A 15,454-nucleotide genomic window follows, 5' to 3' on the forward strand; every position below is an offset into this window, starting at 1 on the left:
AATGAGAACACATGGACACAGAAAGGGGAGTTCTAAACACTGGGGTCTATTGGGGGGAAAAGGTGAGGGCCAGTGGGAGGGGGAGGTGGGGAGGGATAGCCTGGGGAGAAATGCCAAATGTGGGTGAAGGGAAGAAGAAAAGCAAAGCACACTGCCATGTGTGTACCTACGCAACTGTCTTGCATGCTCTGCTCATGTACCCCAAAACCTAAAATCCAATAAAAAATTTAAAAAATAAAAAAAAAAAAATAAAAATAAATAAAAAATAAAAAAACAAAAACAAAACAAAAAAATAAGGAAGTAAAATTTAAATGGGAATGTATAAGTCTATTGTTGGAAAATTTAGGTTAATATATGCATAGAAAAATTATGTAAAGGGCTGACAATAAATTGTTATTTGTGGGGTGGATTTATGGGGGATTTTCAGTTTCAACAAAGGAGGAAAACTGAGTTTTAATCTTAGATTTTCTACTTACTAAGGTATGAGGCCTTATATAAGTTAATTTCCATTTTCTCATATGTAATTGGGCAAAAAATTTTATGTTTTTCACAGAGCCACCTGGAAGATAACTAATGTAACTAATAAGTATCAGTTATTTAAAATGTAAGCAATAAGTATCAGTTATTTTGCTTTATACTACTCTAATTTTTAATAATTTTTACACATTGTTTTTAAAATCAGAAGAGAAGTTAAGAAGAAGATTGACAATCCACATTCAAATAATGGTTTGGTGACTTTGTCAGAGTAGCAAGTAATATCAGTAGAAATTGTATAAAACCTACCCATGAGGAGCAGAATATCTGGTAACCTACAAAGGAACTCCCCAGATGGGGAAAGCCTTAGACCTCTATTCTTAAAATTTATTGGAAGCAGAAGCATTTTTACATGCATTATCCAAAATCTGTCAGTTATCATTACAGACAAAGCAGAGGCTCTGAAGTTAAGTAACTTCCCCAAAGTCACACATCATGGAACCAGGAATCTTACTTACAATCTGTGTGACTCCAAATTTGTGCTCTTTCATATTGCTCAAGTGTTCAGATTAATTCAAGTGGAGACTGAACCTTTTCTGGTGCATATCTTAGTCTCTTGCACAGCCCTTGACTTTCACACACCCAGACTGTTTCTTTGCTTTAGGGACTGGAAAGTGGAAGTAGAACCCCCTATGTTCTGTCCTGGAATATTTCCAGCCTGAGCCAAGAGTAGCTGTGTGTCCTGCTAGGTCATGGACTTTCATTGACCACAGAGGTTGAGAACCCTTGAGCAAACTAAATTCTTATTATTTCACTGGTTTGGGAGCAAAGCAGAAGTGGCAAAAGCTGACAAAGCCCAGCTGGAGCAGGGATGTTGAAACGGACACAAATAAACATGCCCTGTAGACATGACCAATATAAATGTTCTAGATTTACTCCTGCTCCTATGGTTATACTTTCTATTACCTTGTACCGAAATTTGGAGGTACTAGGTACTCTTTCCTTCTCTTTTGCCTCCTCTTTCAGGTGCCTAATTGTGCTGTTCTCCTCTTCATCTTCATAGCCAAATTTCTCCTTGAGGGTCTGTGTAGCTCATAGCTGAATTACTACAAATATTTCTCATGGGCCTAGCTGTCTCAAATTTATGTTTAAATGTATCCCAAACACTCTATTTTGATTATTTTTTCTCAGTCCACAAAATGCTTCACAACTCCTCCTCATTATCTGGCTTTATTATCTGAGGACTTAAACCTGGATTTATGTAGTAGGTGGACAGATAAAAGTGGGGGAACATAAATGTAATTTACTTCTAATTTTTACTATCTGCTAGAATATAAGCTTTGTGAGGTGGAGATTTTGTGTACTTCATTTACTGATATGTCACAAGTGCCTAGAAACATGCTTGAAACCTTGGGTGCTCAATAAATATTTATTGAATGGGTGAATGTATCAACATTCTAAGATCTTTTAGTTAATTTTCTTCCTTTGTAGTACTCAAATAGGAATCAAATCTGTCGTGTAAAGTTTAGAGGTCATATATTCCAAGGAATAAGGCTCTACAAGTTTTCTTGAAAACACACTGTCCAGTTTACAAAACTGCTCAGTGCTGGGGAATGTATTCTTTTGTTCATGTTATTCATTCAGTTCCTGCATGTCTACTATATGCCTGACCTTGAGCTGGCACTGGAAGTATGAAAATGAGTACAACACATTACTGCTTTCAGGAAACCCAATATCCAGAGTGAAACACAGACACATAGCATCTAACTAGGATTTTAGGCCACACATAGTAAGTGCCATGTAATATGTACTAAATAGTCTAGGGGTTGAAAGGAGAGAGATCACTTTCAATTCTGGAATCAGAAAGGAAATCCCAGTGTAGGTCATCTTTCCTATGGCAACTAAGCTCGTTAAAGACTTAGCAGGTGCTAAATTAGGTGTTGTTTGGCATAGCTTCCAATATTACAGACTGTTTGCAAAGATATCCTTTCCCTGAGTATTCCCTCCCTATGTCTTTTTTTTTCTATGTAGTATATAATCCTAGTTCTAACAGTCATCTTTTACACATCACGGTCTTGTGACCCAGAACACTTTTTGAGAGTACTTATTAAGTTTTCTTCCTAAGGACTAACTATTCTAGTAAGCTGTGATAATCAACCCCATGACTGGGAGTTGGGAAATTCAAGCACTCCCTGAGGGTGTGCTGACTGAGATGGAAAAATGTCCTGGGTAACCCAATAATGAAATCAGGCCTACGCTCCCATGGAGCAATTAGAGTGGTGTAACAATGTGTTTAACTGTGGGACAGAGAGGACATTTGGCAATAAACAATCAAGACAGACTTAAAAGGAGTTACCAGAGTGCCCAGAGTCGCAGTAGTCACCACCACTTGCACATCTTTGATCGGCTTGGTCACTGTCACCTACATGAAGAGTGGTGACCTTTAATTTATTTACTATGAGTCTTGTGAGGCTGTTCCTGGCTGTCACTACTGAGGTTGTGCCAGCAGATCCAAACAGAAAGGCAGGTCTAAAGGCCGAGATACCTGTGGCAAAACTGGCTTAATGGAACGATACTGATGCTGAGCCATGTGAGGAGGCACAAAGTGTCCAACAGTAGATGATACTTTTTCAGTATTCATGAATCACTGAACTCAAATGCAGCTGTTGCCTGTCTCCATTTTGGAAGCTATTGCAAGGAAAAATTCAGTTAATTATATTTTCATCTGGCTGTCTCCCTTTGCTATAATCTCTTAAGTGAGAGTTACACATCACTGATATGTAAAAAATATCTATGTGGAATTTTCAAGAGCAGTTCATTTTTCCAAAGGTTTGATAAACACTTTATATCTTTCTGGTACTAGAAAGAAATGTATAATTCTCATGCTGTGTTGGGGCACATGTCCATGCTGTTGCTGGTTGATGGAGCTTTAAGGGTTGGTTTGGTTTCTACTACTTCAAGGTAAGTTCTCAAATTTATGGGTCCAAGCAGTCACCATTATCAATTCTGAGAGTATCAAAGTAATCAAAGCTGTGAAACAGTGTCTCTGTCTTGGCTACACTTTATTTATTATTATTCTTTTTACCAACAGGAGATGCAGTTTATTTACAACTGCAGCCATGGGGGCTGAGGGAATACACAACATTTACGAAATTAGCTACCTGTATATAATGAATTACTTATGCAAAAAGAAAAATCTCAAGACCATAGGATAACATGAGCTCCACCCCCCTCCCTCAATGACCCCAGCATGTGGTAATGCCAGGCAGGCGGCCCCAGGGTATGCAGGTGGGGGAGAATGATGCATGGAAGGAAAAGCCACTGGCCACTGAAATTAGTACAGAATCACCCCTCACACACCCTCAGACACATGATAGGATACAGACAAAGGTCAGATGACACCTAACTGATGTGGGAAGGATGGGAATTGAAGTCTACATAGCCTGATGTTAGAGGGAGGAGAGTGGGGAGCTCCTAGCTACTGTTCAACTACATGGTTGGGTCGGGGGACTCCCTCTTCAAAAAGAAAAGGGTTTGTTCCCTCAGGGTCCCTGCTGGGCCAAGCCCATCGGTTACCTAGCCTGGGCAGGGGACTCTGCCCTGAGGGTGGGCCGATGAACAATGGGGAAGTTTATTTGGACAAACAAGTTCCCAAACTACTTCCCATTTCTGACTCCTCTAACCAGAAGGGAAAAAGGGAGAGGCCAGAGAGAAAAGGGTGTATTAGGGCCTGACCTGCAGCTGCCTTTCCGAAGGGAGAGTGGGCTACAGCCTTCCTCCCTTCACCTTCAGCCTAATCCCAAGACTGCATATGGAAGGGTGCTGGAGGCCTGGTGAGATCCTCCTTTATGTCTGGCTTTCGCTTGGAGGTAGCAGACTATGGATGGCCAAGAACAGAGGGGCCCAGGCCCCAGGATTTATTCTAACTCCTGCCAAAATCTGCTTTTAAAAAAATAATTCTAATTTGTGGGTCAAAAAGCAACTTGTAGCCAGACAACATCTGTGATCAGAATCAACCTAAGGGGACAGTGGGATTCCAAACAGGGTACTGTAGCCCTATCTCTGTTGTTCCCTGAACCCTCTAGGGCCCCTAACTCGATCAGTCCAACCAATCCTGGGTACTAACTACCCACATGTAGGATGGCTCCTCTTGGGAAGAGGGTAGGGGACATGTCCAGCAAGTGCCAGAGAACTTGGCTCAGGATCACCTCCACTCATGTCAGTCAGCTCTGCTCTCAGTCCCGGCTGTGGTCCTCCGGCTCAGCTCCTTGGAGTAGCGGTGCCCAGATAGAGGGGGAACAGTACATCTCTTCACGATGCAGACCAGGCAGGTGGGCACATTGGCATTTGACAGTCCCACAGAAGGGCAATGATACCCCTTCCCCAGCACTGAAACCCATAGCACAGAGGCCACCTTCTCTTTCCACCTGACTCCTAGCAAATGGAGAAGAGGCACGAGATTAAGATTATCCTTAGAGTCCCAAACCACAAATAGAGAATACATAACTTAAAATCACTAAGGAAAGAAACTCGGGATGGTGGGTGGGGGGCTTTGGAGGCAGGAGCTCTGAGAGAGAAACAGAAGCCAATCAAGGTGAAGCAGGGTGGCAAGCAGCAGTTGGGAACTTGGGCTGCCCTGGTAGGGCAGGGAAGGAGGTATGAAAACATTTCAAATAGAGTAGCACAATTCCGTCCCACTTTGGGGCCCCACTCCCCACTAGCCCTGGGTCAGGGAGGAGAGTCATGGGGAGTAATTCTGATATAGCTCCCTCTTCATATGCTCCCTTTCCAATTCCTTGAAGCCATAGAGGCTGGAGGCCCTTTCTTGTCACCCAACAACAAAAGGACAGCTCCTGCTGCCAAGGAGACCCATGGGGACTAAATGAAAAGGGCTGGCCCTTCTCCCCTCTACCTCCAAGGGGAGGCCAGAGATAAAGGAGGATCTCACCAGAGAAGGTGGCAGCAATTCTGGACCCCCACCTCAGCAGACAGTAGAGGCAGACTGTGCCTGCCTACCACTGGGACTGGGGATATTTGATAGGATTCTTCTCACAGACAAGACATGCTTATCCTTGCCCCTCAGCTCCAAGTACTGGACCCATTCACATTACTGAGGGAAACCACGACAGGCCCCCTCCAGGCTCAGCTTCCAACTCAGCCTCCTGAGCCACCACATTGCGCCTCAGCAGGACTTAGTCCAGATCCTGGGGTGGGGGATAAGCAGTGCCCTGGCACAGTGCCCAGTTCAGGCCCCTGGCCTAGCTGGACATTGAGTAGCTCACAGTATAAATAGGAAAACCGCCTCACCACCAAACTTATGTCCAAAGCATAATATGTCCAGGTCTGAGTCCTTCATGCCAACGACCTTGACATAGTCCCACAGGGTACATAATCAGATCCTCTGCTTGCCTGGCCCACCAAAATTCCCAAGCCCCAACCCCCAGCAGCAGTCCATTTGCCAGGCTATGCACCTGGGTGGTGATCAGGAGACAGGGCTCTGCTCAGCCAAAGGTTATCTCTTGCACTGAAGTCAGTTGATGTTATCACAGGTGTTTGCCATTGGGGGTACCAGTGGCTTTGGCTTCTTCTTGAAGCCAAATCAGACAAGAGGCAGTCCCTGCCAGACTCAGATGGGATTTCTTTTTTTTGGTTTTCTGTCTCTCGGAGCTATTGGTACCTAGACCCCAACCCTAATTTTCACTCATCCTGGGGGAGCCTGAATCAGAGGGTGAGAGATCAGAGGACCAGTCCCACTGAAGATGGCTGATCAGGGCCTAGCGGTCAGTCATATCAAAGCTGTCATTATCCTGGGAGCTCTCCATCTCTGGAGGGACAGCTGAGGCCCTGAGGAAATAAATCTGCAAGGTTCACTTCTGCTCATCTGTGTGCTGGGACTTTGTGCATATCTTGGCGTCTTCAGAAACCACCCTACATAGCATGGTTAGAAGGTTATGAAGCTCCCTGGTCCCAGGTTTCATAGCTGATCCCAGTTGAGTTGCTACACGTAAAAAAAAATTCAAATAGCTAATTTTTGTGTTTAAAAATACCTATTTTTGTGTTTTAAAGACTCTGATCTTTGAGGGGTATTGCGATTCTTGTCTGATTTTCTCTTCTTGGCTTTCTTCTCTGAGCCATAAGACCAGTCGTTATTGATGTCATCATTTTCCTCTTGGTCACTCTCAGATTTGCTTATATTATTGCTACCGGTGATTCAGCTACTGTTTCCACCCATTCCTAGGCACATATCCTGATGGGGAGCAAAGTGGGAAAAGGAATGCTACAGCTGCAATTGGAGCAAACATATTCCTTGCTCTTTCACCAGTTGAAAACCAAAATCCTTCATGCTCTCAGGGTCAGTGTCATCCAGGAAGAAGTAGCCCCACCTGACAGCCTGGTGTACCTCAAAGCAGAATCTCAAACAAGAATCCTAGAACAGTCCTACTTATATCTCTTGAGCTATGGCCACTAGTTTGCTATTATCCAAGCCAGACAAAGATGTTTCCTCCACTTTCATTTGTAAACTCTTGTGGTGAAGGCGCTCTAACTGTTCATAGCACAGCAGGCTGGGAAGGGGGGAAGGGGGAAGGGGGAAGGGTGGAGGGGAGGGGCGAGTGGGAGGAGGGGTGGTTCACCAGTGTAGGCAGCCTCTCAGGGATGCATCCTCTGGGACCAGCTTCTCCAGAACCCCATGTCCGTCGGTCCATCCTCGCTTGTCCCAGGGCCCAAGGTCCAGGTCGGGGTCAGGCCTCCTTCCTGCCTCACCGCCTCATCTGGCGGCCATGGTCTCTTCCCCTCCCTTCTTGTCTAGTTGGTGCCTCCTCCTTCTCACCTCACTCTGTCCCCTTGCCGTCCTCTGTGCCATCTTGGCTACACTTGAGAGTCACCTGGAAAAGTTTTAAAGGTTCAAATATACAGATATTACCTCAGACAAATTAAATCAAAGTGTTTATTTAAGAGTAGGTCCCAGACATCAGTATTTTGTAGAGCTCTGAATTAGTCTGTTCTCATGCTACTAATAAAGACATACCTGAGACTGAGTAATTTATAAAGGAAAGAGATTTAATTGACTCACAGTTCCACATGAGTGGGGAGGCCCCACAATCATGATGGAAGGCAAAGGAGAAGCAAAGGCATGTCTGATGATAGACAAGGGGGCATATGCAGGGGAACTCTCTTTTATAAAACCATCAGACCTCATGAGACTTATTCCCTATCAGGAAGGCAGTACAGGAAAGACCTGCCCCCATGATTCAATTATTTCCCACTGGGTCCACCCCACAACACTTTGGGATTATTACAATTCAAGGTGAGATTTTAGTGGGGACACAGAGCCAAATCATATCAAGCCCCCCTTCTGATTTCAATGTGCAGCCAAGTTTAAGAACCACCACATTAGAGTAATCACTTTGTAAACCTAGATGCCATTTGAGTTACTGTAATGAGAGATATAACTATCAACATTTGCAGAAATTATCATGTCTTCTTCCTTCCCACTTTTTGGTATGGGCATATGTAATAAATATTGTTCTGGGAAATCAAGCTTAAATACTATTCTTGATGAGTATGTGATCAAAATGTACAGTCAAGGGTTCACCAGGTATAGGAAGAATTCTTATGATTTGAAATAGTGCCTAAATGGGATAAAAAGTAAGGAGAGAGCCTGAAATTAGATAATAGATACAAAATGCCCTCTCATCCCAGCAGACTCTATTACTTGGAAATAATACTATTCAGTATTCAAAAAGGTAACATTATATTACTTGATTCTTTGGTAAGTTTCCTAGCCTATGAATTTCCTCTGTTATTTATTTTTATTTATGGGAACCAATGTTACTTAAAGGCTTATTTTAATAAATTTAATATTATAGGCAACGGTGTTGAAATCTATATGTTTCATACAACAAGCAATCATTGTATTTATCAGGCTAAGATAAAAACATTAGAATAGAATACTTCTGGCAATATTCAGATTGAGTTTTCACTTTTGCAGGTCAGCACAGTAGTGTGCAACAAATATGTATATATATTTAAAGAAAGAAATTAGTATTGGAAGACAGGGAGAAAAATAATTTGAAATAGCTAATAGAATTTCAATTACAAAAACTAAGGTAGATTGTTTTGTCTAGCCTGTAGATGGCTTCCAAAATAAAATAGGTTCAATCTCTCCAAAAGGATAGGTTCAGGCTCTCCAGAAGTACAAAAGACTCTTGCTTTATTTGAAGCACTTGACTCAGGCATATTTCTTGGTACTAAGTGGAATAATCCAAACTGAGCCTCTGTCTTAGAAATTTCATTGATGGAGAAGCATCTCTTGGTCTCAAGATTTTGTAGCTGGCCAGGCGCAGTAGCTCACACCTGTAATCCCAGCACTTTGGGAGGCCGAGGCAGGTGGATCACCTGCGGTCAGGAGTTCAAGACCAGTCCAGCTAACATGGTGAAACCCTGACTCTACTAAAAATACAAAAATAAATATTTTGTAGTTTTATCCAAGCACTATGAAATATTTCCTTCTACTCAACAGATAGTTTCATTGATTGTTTATCCATTTTGTCATTCAAAAACCATGTATTGAGGGACTAACCACTATGTTCTAGGCACTGATATAAAAGGGAAGAACTTATGGTCTGGTTAAGAAAAACTGACAATGAACAAATAAATCTCCTGTTCCAATTCTTCTCTTTGCACTTAAAACAATTACATATTTGCGTTGACTCCCTTTAGAGACAAAAATTCATGAGGTATAGAACCCTGTTTCATTCACCACTGTATTTCCAGTTCTTGGTGCAGAGTAGGTACTCAGTAAATATTTGCTATATAAAAGAACTCAGAGCAATATAAAAGCAAATTGTGCTTGGTTACATTTTGAATTCGTGAATTTTACTACTTTCTTCATTTTACTCTGTCTTTGACAGTAGCACAACAGTCAGGCAGTCAGCAAAGACTAATCTTTGCCTAAAGATCTTGAGTCTTGGAAAGGGAACCGAGATCGTCCTCTATTATTCTAAAATCACATCTACCATTACTCATTTCTGAAGGGCAGTGCCATGAGCACAGGCAAAGTAAAATGATTTAAAGCATTTATTTGAAAGATTTTTATTTTATGAGATGAATTCTTTCATAATTTTGAATTCTAGGGCAGCTGTTAGTAGCTTCCTAGTCTTCATTGAGAAAGTTAGTTAATAATATATTTCATTATACATTTCAGAATGTACATGGTGTTTCTAATTGGGCTGTAACAGCCCACTCCATAACTGAGTTTTTATCCAATGTAACATTCTACTTTTTCTCAGGCATATGCCCTGATAAGAAGGTCCATGAAAGACATTGGTACTTGCCTGGCTTAGAAGAAGGGACCGTGACTCTTTAGAGAAGAAGAGAAGCAGGGCCTATGTTATTGAAATTTACGTAGTGATCTGGCACCAGGACAATTTACCCAGATTACTTTGTAGTGGTCATACTATTCAGCACAGTGATTGCTTTTCTTCTATAGGCTGTCTAAAGCAATGTAGTGATAGGATTAGGAAAAAAAATGTCTAAAACAAGGAGAAGCCCAGGTTTAATATTCACTTGGTAAACATTAAGACTCCTCAGTCATTTGGTTGGAGGTCAGTAACGAAGTATGGAGAGTATTTCATTACCTTTCTAGTATGGGCTGTAGGCCCTGGGAAAACACAAAACACGTGGTAGATGTTTGATTAAGCTAGCCAAACTAAATGTTTGATTAAACTATCCAAACTATCATCTGATTATTCATATAGCATGGCAATTTGATATCATTTTACTCCTCAGGTCTTCTTGGCTGCCTTCTACTGACACAGATCTGACTGTCCCAACAAACCCTGGAATGATATAACTCATTTACTATATTGAGTCTTCTTAAACTATGGAATTAGAGATACCAACTTAGTTGGCCCAATTCACCCACCTCTTTGATCCTATTTGTAGCTCCTGCTCTCACCTTTAGTTCTTTCTCTGTTATGTCTTTAAAACTCTCCACAGCTTTTTTTTTGTATCCAATATTTATTTATTTATTTATTTTTAACCAAATCAAGTACAATTAATTATTTGTCAGTTTCCAGTGGTTTGAAGCTTGAAGTCTACTTCTCTGGTTATCATAGAACTACCTATAAATCCAGATCACTTTTGCTCATGCCACTTTGTGATATATATGACTCTGTGATGTTTTTACCATAAAGCCAGAGGGCACTCAGCCTTGGAGAGTTTTCTGAAGTGCAAAAATTAATTAAAACAAAAATTCATCTATATGTTTGTTTTACACAGTCTCAATACCTACATGGACATGCGATCTATAAGCTATATTCCTTGTTTTCATAGTGTCCAGCCTACCCCAAAGAAGAGGACCCTATGAAATGCATACTAAGTTTTTTGTCAACTTTATGTAAAACGTTGGAACAACACTGTAGTGACAACATATTTTTTTCAATTTTTGAAGTACGCTAGGTTCATTCTTGCATATCAAAAACTCAGTCCTGAGTAAATCGAAGCCTGGACTTTCTTGAGAATTTTAAAGATTGTGTAAACATTATATTTAAGTGAATCTGCTTTTTATAAGATATACTGACTGAAAGCAGTGACAAAATCCTTCCTTTCCTTTGAAGTTAAGTTCATTGGAGAGGCTATGGAAGCACATGTAGAACTTCGTGAAATAAAAGGGGAATAAAATGAGTGAATATATAGGGGGAATTTAGCAAGTAGAAGCAAAAGAGTGGGGAAGCAGTAAAAACTGATCTCTTAAAAAATAGCTTGAAGTTTTTGTATTCATTTTATGTTTTATTATTTAATTTTAATTTTTCCCTTCTTTATGTTTTTCCGTAAGTTATTGGGGTGCAAATAGTATTTGGTTATATGAGTAAGTTCTTTAGTGACAATTTGTGAGATTTTGGTGCACCCATTACCCGAGAAGTATACATTGATCATGGTGGATTATCTTTTGGATATGTTGCTGGATTCAGTTAGCTAGTATTTTGTTAAGGATTTTAGCATCTATGTTCATCACAGATACTGGTCTGTAGTTTTCTTTTTTGGTTATGTCCTTTCCTGGTTTTGGTATTAGGGTGATACTGGCTTCATAGACTGAATTAGGGAGGGTTCCTTCTTTCTCTATCTTGTGAAATAGGGTCAAAAGATTGGTACCAATTCTTCTTTGACTGTCTGGTAGAATTCTGCTGTGCATCCATCTGGTCCTGGCCTTCTTTCTGTTGGTAATTTTAAAATTACCATTTCAATCTCGTTGCTTGTTATTGATCTGTTCAGGGTATCTAATTCTTCCTGATTTAAGCTAGGAGGGTTGTATTTTTACAGAAATTTATCTGCTTGTTCTGGATTTCTAGTTTATGTGCATAAAGGTGTTCTCAGTAGCCTTGAACAATCTTTTGTATTGTCAGCTATAATCTCTCCTGTTTCATTTCTTAATGAGGATATTTGGATTTTCTCTTTTATTTTTTTGGTTAATCGTGCTAATGGCCCATCAATTTTATACATCTTCACAAAGAACCAGCTTTTTGTTTCATTTGTTTTTGTATTTTTTGTATCATTTAATTCTGCTCTGATCTTTGTTATTTCCTTTCTTCTGCTGGGTTTGGGTTTGGTTTGTTCTCGTTTCTCTAGTTCCTTGAAGTGTGACCTTAGAAAGTCACTTTGTGCTCTATTGTTCTTTTTGATACAAGCGTTTAGGGCTATGAACTTTCCTCTTAGCACCACCTTTGCTGTGTCCCAGAAGTTTTGATAGGTTGTGTCGTTATTGTCATTCAGTTTGAAGAATTTTTAAATTTCCATCTTAGTTTTGTTTTTGACCCAATGCTCATTCAGGATCTGGTTATTTAATTTCCACAGTTTTGAAGGTTCCTTTTGGAGTTATTTACAGTTTTACTTTACTGTGATATGAGAGAATGCTTAATGTAACTTCAATTTTCTTAAATTCATTGAACCTTGTTTTATGGCCTATTATATGGTCTATCTTGGAGAAAGTTCTATGCACTGTTGAAAAGAATGTGTAATCTGTGGTTGTTGAATGAAATGTTCTCTATGTACTGTTAATTTTATTTGTTCCAAGGTTTAAATCCAAGTTTCTTTTGACTTTCTGTCTTGATGACCTGTTTAGTGCTGTCAGTGGAGTATTAAAGTCCCTGTGGCTGGGTTAAGGGAAGTGGGGTCAGACATAGGAAACCTACAGCTTCCTTGTATAAACATGAGGATGCCATCTCTGTTGACTGGATGGCCTGATGATTGACAATAGTATAAGGGCAGCAATCAATAATTTCATACAAAAATTATTCTTACTCCTTTTCTTTTTGTTCCCATTTATTCTTTTTTCTACTTTAAATATTAACATGTGATATCTGTGACTGTGGAAATTAAGTAACATATGCAAATTCTCAATAAATGTGAACACTTCCCTAAAGAAAAAAAAGTCCCTCATTATTGTGTTGCTGTCTTTCTCATTTCTTAGGTCTACTAGTAATTGTTTCATAAATTTGGGAGCTCCAGTGTTAGCTGCATATATGTTTAATACTGTAATATTTTTTCTTTTGGACAGGGCCTTTTTACCACTATGCAATGTCCCCCTTTGTCTAATTTAACTACTGTTGCTTTAAAGTTTGTTTTGTCTGATATAAGAATAGCTACCCCTGCTCTCTTTTGGTGTTCATTTGCATGAAATGCCTTTTTCTACTCCTTTATGTGAGTCCTTATGTGTTAGGTGAGTGTCTAGAAGCCAGCAGATAGTTGGCTGGTGAGTTCTTACCCGTTCTGAAGTTCTGTATTTTTCAGTTTTTAAGTGGAGCATTTAGGCCATTTACATTCAATGTTAGTATTGAGATGTGAGGTACCATTGCATTCATTGTGCTCTTTGTTGCCTGTGTACTTTGGTTTTTTGTGTGTTGATTTTGCTTTTTAACTTGTATCTTTGCTTTATAGGTCTTATGTGATTTATTCTTTAAAGAGATTCTGTTTCAATGTATTTCCAAGATTGGTTTCAAGATTTAGGTCTCCTTTTAAGAATTCTTGTAGTGGTGGCTTGGTATTGGCAATTTCTCTCAGCATTTGTTTGTCTGGAAAAGATTGTATCTTTCCTTCATATATGATGCTTAGTTTCACTGGATACGAAATTCTTGGCTGGTTATTGTTTTGTTTGAGGAGACTGAAGATAGAGCCCCTTCCTTCTAGCTTGTAGAAATCTGCTGTTAATCTGATAGGTTTTCCTTTGCAGGTTACCTGGTACTTCTGTCTCACAATCTTAGGTTCTTTCCTTCATCTTAACTTTAGCTAACCTGATGAAAATGTGCCTAGGTGATGATATTTTTGCAATGAGTTTTCCAGGGGTTCTTTCTGCTTCTTGTTTTTGGATGTTTGGTCTCTAGCAAGGCCAGGGAAGCTTTCCTCAATTGTTTCCCCAAATATGTTTTCCAAGCTTTTAGAATTTTCTTCTTACACAAGAACAATGATTGCTCTTAGTTTTGATCATTTAACATAATCCCAGACTTTTTGGAGACTTTGTTCATATTTTCTTATTCTTTTTTCTTTGTCTTTGTTGGACTGTGTTAATTTGAAGCCCTTGTCTTTGAGCTCTGAACTGCTTTCTTCTACTTGTTAGATTTTATTGTTGAGACTTTCCAGACCATTTTGCATTTCTGTTAGTGTGCTTCCAGAATTTTTGATTGTTTTTTCCTTAAGCTATTTCCTTGAACATTTCTCCCTTTAATTCTTGTGCTATTTTTTTGATTTCCTTGCATTGGACTTTGCCTTTCCCTGGCGCCTCTCTGATTAGCTTAATAACTAATCTCCTAGTTTTTTTTTTTGGTAAATCAGGGATTTCTTCTTGGTTTGGAGACATTGCTGGTGAACTAGTGTGATTTTTTGGGGGAGTGTTAGAGTCTTGTTTGATCACATTACCAGAGTTATTTTTCTGGTTCCTTCTCATTTGGGTGGACTGTCAGAGGAAAGGTCCATGGGTGAATGCTGTTGTTCAGATTCTTTTGTTCCATGGAGTGTGTTTTTAATGTAGTACTCTCCCCATTTTCCTGTAGATGTGACTTCCTGTGAGCCAAACTGCAGTGATTTCTGTCTGTCTTCGGACTCTTGCCACCCAGCAAATCTACCTGGCTCCAGGCTGGTACTGGGGGCTGTCTGCACAGAGTCCTGTGATGTGAACCATCTATGAGTCTCTCAGCCATGGATATCAGTGCCTGCTCTGGTGGAGGTGGCAGGGCAGTGCAATGAACTGCACGAGAGTTCCTAGGTTTAGTGGTTTAATCCTCTATTTTTGTGCTGGTTGGCCTCCTGCTGGGAGGTGGCACTTTCCAGAGAGCATCAGCTGTGTTGGTATGCAAGGGAACCAGCCGGGGTGGAGGGGTGGCCTAGAACTCCCAAGATTATATGCTGTTTGTCTTCAGCTACCAGGGTGGGTGGGGAAGGACCATTAGGTGGGGCAGGGCTAGGTATATCTGAGCTCAGACTCTCCTTGGGCTGGTCCTGCTTTGGCCACGTGGGGGATCAGGATGAGGTTCCCAGGTCAATGGAGTTCTGTACCTAGGAGGATTATGGTTGCTTCTGCCGAGTCATGCAAGTTGTCAGGGAAGTGGGGGATAGCTCGCAGTCACAGTTCTCACCCAGCTCCCATGCAAACCAAAGAGCTGGTTTCACTCCCACCGTGACCCCTCTAACGGTCCAGAATCTCTCTCCAGGTGGTGGGCAAGCAAGGCTTGAGAACTTGCCCCAGGCTACCCACCTCCCAGCTATTAAAGAAAAGGGTGTGGAGTCTACACACCAGATTCACACTCTTCCCTAAGTTTTCACCAGGAGGCTTCTCGCCCCATTCAAATTGTTAGAAAGTTCAGCTGGAGATTTCCTTCTCTCTGTTGTGTTTCCTCCACCATCCTGCCCTCCTCCTCTGGCCACCTTCCCAATGGATCCCTGTGGTGCCAGACAGGAATGGCCTGGTTGGGGACGCAGCAAACTCCTA

General features: G+C 40.8%; 1 pseudogene; it reads right to left on the reverse strand.

Moving 5' to 3' along the window:
* Positions 1-6,004: 6,004 nt before the first annotated feature.
* LOC118150475 (ataxin-7-like protein 3 pseudogene) lies at positions 6,005-6,988 on the reverse strand (annotated as a pseudogene).
* Between the last annotated feature and the right edge of the window lie 8,466 nt (positions 6,989-15,454).

This window comes from Callithrix jacchus, chromosome X (assembly GCF_049354715.1).
Source record: "Callithrix jacchus isolate 240 chromosome X, calJac240_pri, whole genome shotgun sequence".
NCBI lineage: Eukaryota > Metazoa > Chordata > Mammalia > Primates > Cebidae > Callithrix > Callithrix jacchus.